Source organism: Tupaia chinensis, unplaced genomic scaffold (assembly GCF_000334495.1).
Source record: "Tupaia chinensis unplaced genomic scaffold, TupChi_1.0 Scaffold143675_1, whole genome shotgun sequence".
In the NCBI taxonomy this organism is placed as follows: domain Eukaryota; kingdom Metazoa; phylum Chordata; class Mammalia; order Scandentia; family Tupaiidae; genus Tupaia; species Tupaia belangeri.
The window spans coordinates 349,944-359,568 of NW_006203523.1; the positions used below are offsets into that span (position 1 = coordinate 349,944).

The 9,625-nt window shown below is 35.4% G+C and overlaps 1 pseudogene; it reads left to right on the forward strand.

Annotated features, from left to right (window-relative positions):
• Positions 1-699: 699 nt before the first annotated feature.
• Positions 700-1,411, forward strand: LOC102480962 (translationally-controlled tumor protein pseudogene; annotated as a pseudogene).
• Positions 1,412-9,625: the final 8,214 nt, after the last annotated feature.

Consider the following 9,625-nt stretch of genomic DNA (forward strand, 5'->3'; position numbering starts at 1 on the left):
TATTGAAATGCCTCTTATTTCCCTCTCTTTTTTAAATTTATTTTTAAATTTTATTTCAATTTCTTTTATACATTCAATGACATTATTTAGCTTGCAAAGTGAAGACTCCAACATGTGTACATTTCTCACCAGTATAGTTGACAATACTATAAAGTTATCTTCAACAGATAATAACCTATTTTTTGTCCTATAAATGTTTTGCCTATCCATTTTTCTCCTTAATGCCATTCTTCAGACTCTACTCCTTCACCCACTCTCTTCCCACACTGTATATGCTATTCACAACCATTTAGTATGTTTCTATATCTTTTAGTCATTCCATTTTGGCCATAGAGTGGGGACACTCAGTATATATTATCTGATTGCATTGCTAGGACTTCTAGTACTATATTGAATAGGAGTGCAGAAAGTGGGCAGGCTTGTCTTGTACCAGTTTTTTAATGAAAAAAGCTTTCAGCTTTTCCCCATTCAGTTTAATGTTAGCTATAGGTTTTTCTTAGATGGCTTTCAGTATGCTGTGAAATGATCCTTCTATGTCCATTTTCCTGAGAGTCTTAATCATAAAGAAATGTTGTATTTTGCTTTTTTTTTCTGCCTGCTCCCACCTCGCCCAAGCGCTGCTCCGGCTACACCGTGCTAGCTCTGAGCTCCCGGATTCTACTCAGTAAGCGCCACTGTTGTCTCCCTACAGTTGCCATTATGATTATCTACCAGGTCCTCATCAGCCACTATGAGATATTCTCTGACATTTACAAGATCTGGGAGATCATGGATGGGCTGTGCCTGGAGGTGGAGGGGAAGATGGTCAGTAGGGCAAAGGGTAACATTGATGACTTGCTCATTGGTGGAAATGCCTCTGCTGAAGGCCCTGAGGGTGAAGGTACCAAAAGCACAGTAGTCACTGGTGTTAACATTGTCATGAACCATAACTTGCAGGAAACCAGCTTCACAAAAGAAGCCTACAGGAAGTACATCAAAGATTACATGAAATCAATCAAAGGCAAACTTGAAGAACAGAGACCAGAAAGAGTAAAACCGTTTATGACAGGGGCTGCAGAACAAATCAAGCATATTTTTGCTCATTTCAAGAACTACCAGTTCTTTATTGGTGAAAGCATGAATCCAGATGGCATGATTGCTCTACTGGACTACCGTGAGGATGATATGACCCCCATATATGATTTTCTTTAAGAATGGTTTAGAAATGGAAAAATGTCAACAAATTTGGCAATTACTTTGGATCTATCACCTGTCATCATAACTGACTGCTGCTTGTCATCCACAAAACACCAGGACTAAAGACAAATGGGACTGATGTCATCTTGAGCTCTTCATTTATTTTGACTGTGATTTATTTGGAGTGGAGGCATTGTTTTTAAGGAAAAAAGCATGTCATGTAGGTTGTCTAAAAGTAAAATGCATTTAAATTAACTTGAGAGAATGCCTGCTAGTTTAATACATTTAAATGAAATCCATCATGTAGTGTTCCTGAAGAAGCTAGAACCTGGTTATAAACCACTACTAGAAAGCATAAGACTGTCTTTAAATAACTTCTGCAATGAAAACTACTTCTGAGACTGGAATATGAAAATTAAAAAAAAAAAGAATCAAAAGTTTTAATTCTGAGTTGCAGTAAAGTGAAAGACCATGTTTATAGCTATGCCAACATTTGAAGTGGAGCCTTTTCATCACCTGCAGTGGATGTAGTTAACTGTGGAAGAGATGACCAAAAGAATAAAGAGACTAAATCAGTTTTAAGTAAAAGAAAGAAAGAAAGAAAGAAAGAAAAAGAAATGTTGTGTTTTGTCAAATGCTTTTTATGCATCAATTGAGATGATAATGTGGTTTTTATCTTTCTTTCTGTTCATATGGTATATTAAATTTATGGCTTTGCGTTTGTTGAACCATCTTTGCATCCCTAGAGTGAAGCCTACCTGGTCATAATCAATAACCTTTTTTCTATGCTATTGAATATACCTAAAAGTATATTGTTGAGAATTTTTGCATCTATATTCATCAGAGATACAAGTCTATAGTTTTCCTTTTTTGTTATATTCTTATCCATTTTGAGAATGAGGGTAATGGAGGCTTCATAAAATAAGTTTGGAAGAATTCCTTCTTTTTGGATCCCTAGAAACAGTGTGAATAGAATGGGAATTACCTCTTTTCCAAAACGTTTTGTAAAATTCAGCAGTGAAACCATTGGGATCTGGACTTTTCTTTGTTGGGAGGTTATTTATTACTGATTCAATCTCATTGCTTGTTATATGTCTATTCAGGCTTTGTATGTCCTCTTGTATCAATCTTGGTAGATTATATGGGTCCAAAAATTTGTCCATCTCATCCTGATTTTCTTCTTTGTCAGCATATAGTCACTGATAGTATCCTCTAATGATGTTTTATATTTCTATTATGTCTGTTGTAATGTTGCCTGATTTATTGCAAATTTGAAGTATCTGGTTCTTTTCTCTCTTTTTTTAATTAGCTTAAATAATGGAGTGTCAATCTTGTTTATCTTTTCAAAGAACCACCTTTTGCTTTCATTTATTTTCTGTATGGTTCACTTATTTTTTATTTCATTTATACCTGCTTGAATCTTTATTATTTCTTTTCTCCTGATGGTTTTTGTTGTTTGGGTTTGTTTTGTCTTGTTTTTGTTGTTGTTTTTCCAATTTTTCCAATTTCCTGAGGCATGATGTCCTTTTGCCACCTTAACATTTTTTTTTTATTGTGCTCACTAATTGCTTCCCTCTTATGACTGCTTTTGCAGTGTCTCATAAATTATGGAAACTTGTGTAATCATTATCATTTGTTTCCTTTTTAGTCTTGGTCTCTTCAGTAACCATGAAGTAATTCAGAAGTAGGATATTTAGTTTTAATGTATTTGTGTATTTCTGAGGGTTTTTCCTGAGATTAATATCAAGATTAATTTTGTCATGGTCAGAGAAGATGCTGGATATAGTTTCCATGCCTGTGAATCTGTAAAGGCTGGTTTTGTGCCTTATCATGTGGTCAATCTTCAAGAAAGTACTATGTGGCACTGAGAAAAATGTGTATTTTGTGTTTTTTTTTTTTTTGAGTGGAAAGATCTATGGGTGTCTATCAAGTTCATCTGATTTATGATATCATTTAGGTCCAGAAACTCTTCACTTAATTTTTGTCTTGTTGACCTGTCTAAAGGAGATAATAGGGTGTTCAGACCTCCACAATTATTGTGTTACAGTTTATCTCTTCTTATAGATATAGCAGTTTTTCCTTTACATATTTAGGTGCTCATGAGTTGGGTGCATAGATATTCATAAGCATTTTATCTTTTTGGTGAATTAATCCTTTTATTACTATATAATGTCCTTCTTTGTCTTTTACCATTTTTGTCTTGAAGTCTATTTTGTCTGAAATCAGTATAGTGACTCCTACTTTTGTTTTCCATTTGCATGGAATACCTTTTTCCAGCCCTTCACTTTTAATCTATGTATGTCTTTATCCATAAGATGGGTTTCTTATAGGCAGCAGATGGAGGGTTTCCGATTTTTAATTTTCAGCCAGATTGTTTCTCTTTTTTTTTTCTTGGAGAGGATTTTTTTTTCTTTTTTTTTCTTTTTTTTTGCTATAGGCTATGTGCACTCACCAGGAAGACAGAGAGAGACAGAGAGACAAAAATTCAGAAATCACCCCCTGGGGGGATGGCCATGCTGCAATCCTTTCTCCTCCATTTTCCTCTAAGGATCTTTGGCATGCATGCACACGCTCCTGGCAAGAGTTTAAGCCACCAGGTTCAGGACTTGAACCATGGTTAACTACATGGGAGGCCAGTGACATAGCCATTACATCAACTGCTGGTCCCAATCTGTGTCTCTTTAGTGGATAATTCAATCCATTAACATTCAATGTTATTATTGATATTTCCAGACTTATCCCTACCATTAAGTTGGCCATATTCTTGGTTGTTTTGTTCTCTAATTGCTGTCTGTCTCTCTTTAGCTTTCTTGGTTTAGTACTCCTTGCAAACTTTCTTGAAGAACTAGTCTAGACTTGGTCAATTTTTCAAACTTTGTTTATCGAAGAACATCTTTATCTTCTTTTCCCATATGATGGATAATCTTGCTGGGTAAAGTATTCTTGTTTGAAATTGTTTTTCATTTAACACTTCGATTATATTGGCCCATTCCTTTTTTGCTTGCATTGTATCCTATGAGAGGTTCGGTTTTAGCCTGATGGGATAGCCTTTGTAAGTGACTTGTCATTTCTCTCTTGCCAATCTTAGTATCTTGTCTTTGTCTGAGGTTTTGGCCAATCTAGCTATGATGTGCCATGGAGAGGATCTTTTTCGATTGATTCTACTTGAAGTTCTTTATATTTCTTGGGTCTGGATGTTTCAATGCCTCTCTAACCTTGGAAAGATTTCTGCCAGAATTTTGTGGAATAGATTATCAATTCCCTTATCAGTTTCTTCACCTTCTGGTGTACCAATTATTCAAATGTTTGGGCATTTCATGGTATACATTTTTTCTTATATAATATCCTCAGTTCTCTTGGCTGTTTTTTTTTTCAGCCTTTTTTTTATAATTTATTCTGTCATTGGTTTTCTCATCTACTTATGAGATTAGATCTGCTGCGTGGTCTAACCTGCTTTTAATACTTTTGAAGGAGGTTTTGATTTCCTGTATTATAGCCTTCATGTCTAACAGCTCCATTTGATTCTGTTTTATGGTGCCCAATTCTTCTTTCATCTTGTGTAAGGACTTTCTTATCTCTTAGAGCTCAATGTCTCCTTTCTCTTGCATCTCATAGAATTCATTACCCTGAATGTTCTATTTTTTTTCTGCTGACATTTCATTAATATTCTATAATTTTTCTTTACTTGGAGATGAATTAGAGTGGTCCCTTGTTGGTAATGTATTACTTGATTCTCTCATCCCTGAGGCTCTTTTTCAATTTTTAGTCATTGGTAATATATTCACTTCTTGCTATTTTTTTTGAGAAAGATTCTGTAAGTGTGAGCTCATGTGCTTCTCTAACTGTGAAATAATTTGGTGTTATTTATCTCCCTTCTACTGTGTCCTCCACTGTGGGGATCATAGGAGTGTTGAAATCAGATTTATGTAGGAGATTTTCCCTTTTTTTACAACCAGTACAGTGAAGGACAAAGAATTCTCTAAAATTCCCAGTTTTCACATGTTTATTTACTATGCAGCTAGTCTTCTCTAGGCAGTGGGTAAGCCTTCAGTAATAAAATAGGAAAGTAAGGGAAAAGAAAAAGAGAGTAGGAAAAAGCACTCGGAAGAAAAGGCAAAGAAATAGAAAGGAAAAGAAAGCAGAGATGGGAAGAAAAAGTGAAGAAATAATAAATAAAAAGAAATAGAACAAAAGGAAGAGAAAAAATACTTCACAGAAAATAAAAAAGGGTTAAAAAATGAAAACTGCATAATGTGCAAGCTTGTTGCATGAACGTACAGGACAGCAGAGATGTACTTGCCTGGATGGAGTCTGTCCTGGGTGAAAGGAAGCAAGAAAAATTTGCAACTTAAATGTACAAGGAAGGGAACAGGAAAGCTTTTTTTTTTCCCTTAACAATAGGAAATAAAAGTTGGAAGGGACAGAAAAGAGAAAGAGGAAGATGCAGATCTTTTCCTATCTGGCTAGCACTGGGCTGGGAGGAGGGGGTGTGTGGCCTAGCCTGAGGAGCTTTACCCGGACCCTGAAGGAACAGAAGAGCAGAGATGAATCTGCCTTGATGGATTCTGACCTGGCTAGCACTGGGCTCTGTGTGTTGGGGCGGGGGTGGCCTAGCTGGGGAAGCTTCACAGCTCTGAAGCTGGACCTAAAAGGTACAGGGCAGCAGAGATGGACCTTCCTAGATGGATTCTGACCTAGATCTCTCTTCAGTTTTTCTGATACAGCAGTCCCTTGAAGAGCTGGGCTGGTGTTGGTAAAATCTTCCAGATGTTTATCTGAGAATGTCTTTATTTTTTTATTCCCGTTTGAAGGATAATCTTGCTGTGTATAGTAATCTTGGTTGAAATTGTTTTTCTTTTAACACTTTGAATATATTTTGCATTCTTTCCTCGCTTGCATTGATTCTGCTGAGAGGTTTGATATTAGCCTGATGGAATAACCTTTGTTGGTAACTTGATGTTTTTCTCTTGCCATTTTTAGTATCTTGTCTTTAACTGTGATTTTGGTCATTCTGGCTATGATGTGTCATGGAGAGGATCTTCTTGGATTGATTCTATTTTAGGTCTTTTGTATTCTTGGCTTTTGATGTTTGATTGCTTCTCTAGGTTTGGGGAGATTTCTGCAAATATTTCAAGGAATAGGCCTTCTATGGCCTTGTTTGATTCTTCACCTTCTGAAATACCTATTGTTCAAATATTCAGGCATTTTATGGTATCTAGTATTTCTCATATGTTGTCCTCAGTTTTTTAAATATTTTTTTCATTGTATCTGGTGTTTTTATATAAGTCAAGTGTTTTGCCCTCCAGCTCAGAAATTCTATTTTCTTCATGGACCAGTCTACTACTTTTGAGGGAGGTCTTGATTTCCTGTATTATGGTCTTCATCTCTAAGAGTTCTGATTGTTTTTTATTTGTTTATTTGTTTATTTTTATGGCATCTATCGCCTCCTTCAAATCTTAGGAAGATTTGCCGATCTCTCTCACCATAAATATTCTAAACTCTATTTCTGACATTCCTGTAAATTCCTCTGTGCTGTCCATGGTTGAAGAATTGCTCTGTTCCATTGAGGAAGAGCTAGGCTTTTCTTTTTTTTTCTCATACTTTTTGTGCCACTGCACAGGTTTCTAGTCATCTGAAGGATGATACACTATTTCCTGCTTTTCTGTTGTTCATTCTATAATGTCAGTGGGGAGAAGAGTTCTACTTCTCAGTTGCATTCTTGGTAGAGTGCCTTTTCTTCCAGTCACAGAATGTGTATAGAGCCACCTATAGGTGTTGCTTCCTTTCCTGGCCTCTTCACCAGGTGCACTTGGGGCTAACCTGGAAATTTTCATATGGGAGAGAAAAAATTTGTCATTGAGCCACATGGTTCAGAAAACCATGAAGTCTCTAAATATTCCTGGGTGGGTTGGCAGTCAGGAAGAAGCCTGGAGCAGTCTCCTGTCTGTTTCCCTCACTAGCAACTGCTTTTCCCTGGTTGGCAGTAGCACAGTCTCCAGGAAAAATGACGGTAGGTGAATGTTCCTGGGACTAGTTGGGAGGCAAATGTTTTTTTTAGTTATTTTTAACTAACAACTAAAAATTTTATATACTTATGATTAGAGCAATTAGATGTTTTTATATGTTTAAATGTATTATGCAATGACAAAATCAAGCTATTTGACTTATACATTACTTTATACATTATTTTTGTGTAGCAAGAATATGCTGAACAATAGTCAAGTATAAAATATATTGTTATTAACTATACTCATCATGTGCAATAGCTCTCTTGAACTTATCCCTGCTAACTGAAATTTTGTATACTTTGACTAACCATGAAATGAACCTAAGTGTCCATTTATGGATGAATCAATAAAAAAAATGTGGTACATATACACAGTGGAATACTATTCAGTCTTTTTTTTTTTTTTTTGAGAGAGAGATTTTCACTATAGGGCGCTTGTGCTCGCCAGACAGACAGAGAGAGACATAGAGACAGAAAGTGAGAAATCACCCCCCAGGGGGGATGGTCACGCTGCAATCCCTTCTCCTCCATTCTTGTCTCGGGATCTTGGGCACGCACGCACACGTGCCCGGCTTGAGTTTTAAGCCACCAGGTCCGGGACGCGAACTGCGGTCGACTACGTGGGAGTCCAGCAACATAACCATTACGCTAACTGCTGGTTCCCAATGGAATACTATTCAGTCTTAACAAAGAAGAAAATTGTGTCATTTGTGACAATGTAAATGATACTGATGTCTTTTTTCTGTTTCAGCATTTCATCCAGAATACCCATTACATTTAGTCTTTTGTGACTATGACAATTTCTTAGAATTAAATTGTTTTTAATGACTTTGAGAGTTTTGAAGATGTTCAATTAAATGTTTTGTAAAATGTCTCTTAATTTAGGTTTTTTAATGTTTTTCTCATGAGTAGATTGTGAATATGGCTATGGAGAAGGAAGACAAGAGGTAAATTGACATTCTTATCACATTATATCATGGGTACTTATTGTCAATATGACTTGTCACTCTTGATGTTGACTTTACCTGTCTGAGTTAGTGTTTATTAGGTTTCTCCACTCTAAAATTACTCTCCCCCTCTCCTTTCTCTACTGTCCTCTTTTAAAGGAAGTAACTATACTTAGCCCACATTAAAAATTAGGGAATGATCTCCTACTTAAGGGCAGAGCATTGATATAAATGATTTAGATTTCTTCTGTATGGGTGATTTATGTCTTCTATTTTATTTATTTATTCAATATTTGATTTATACCAGTATAGACTCAAAAATATTTGTTTTGTGCTTTATGTTATAGTTCAATATTTATTTTATTGCTCAAATTGTTCCAGCTTTGGCCATTGGGAACATTTTAAGTTCACTGCTATGTCTCTTTAATATATCATAATTATGGGGGTTTTGGCTTTTTAAAATTTACTTTCTCGCACCAGAAAGTATTACAAGATACTCAACATTTATCTTTCACATTTTCTTCTCCAGTAGTAAAATAAGTCATTTTTTCAAGGAATTTCTTCTTCCAGCAGCTCCAGTTCCTTTAAGTGAAAAATAGTATTAGAAACCAAGGTCTGATTGCTGGGTGTGCTGATGCAACTAGGATATTGTTGTTTATATGCCCTTTCTGCTGGTGGAGCAAGAAAAAGAATATATATGTATATATACACACTATCTATAAATATTTCCATAAGTAACCATATGTATTTATATGAAGCTTAAAATTAGTTTATACTGATGTCTTCAAATCTAATCCATCATCATATGGATCTCTGCTTCTTTCCTTTGCTTATCTGTAAACTACAACAACAGTGAGAAACATGGTTCCCGCCAGCTGATATCCACATACGCAATTGTTCAATTCCATGATACATATATAGCAATATACATAATACATGTATATCAGTATAAGTATACTAATGTTTACCCTTGGGGAAGACAACTTTGTCAACTACAGTGCAGTTATTATATACAGTGTCTTTTACCTTTAGTCTTACAGACTATGTTTATTTCCAAACTTAGTGTAGCAAATCTTTCTCTCCCTCATCAGTGCAGATGATCTATACATTTTTAAAATTACTTATTTTATTTATTATTATTATTGTTATTGTTAATTTGACCAGGGAGAGACAGAGAGAGAGAAAAGATAACCGAGAAAGCAAACTGCCAGGTCTGGGACTTGAACCTTGGTCAGCCATGTGGAAGTCCATGGCCTGAACCACCATGCCACTTGTTGGCCCCAATCTATATATTTTGATACATTTATATATTTTTTCATATTATTTATTTCATTGTGGAGCCACCCAAATACCTAAATTGTTTTCAAAATGTACTTAAATTAAGATACACTCTTTGTACTGTAAAGTTCTATAGGTTTTGACAAATCATGCATAGTCATATCACCATCATTAAACTATAATATTAAATAACTTCATTGCCATAAAAAGTCTCTTG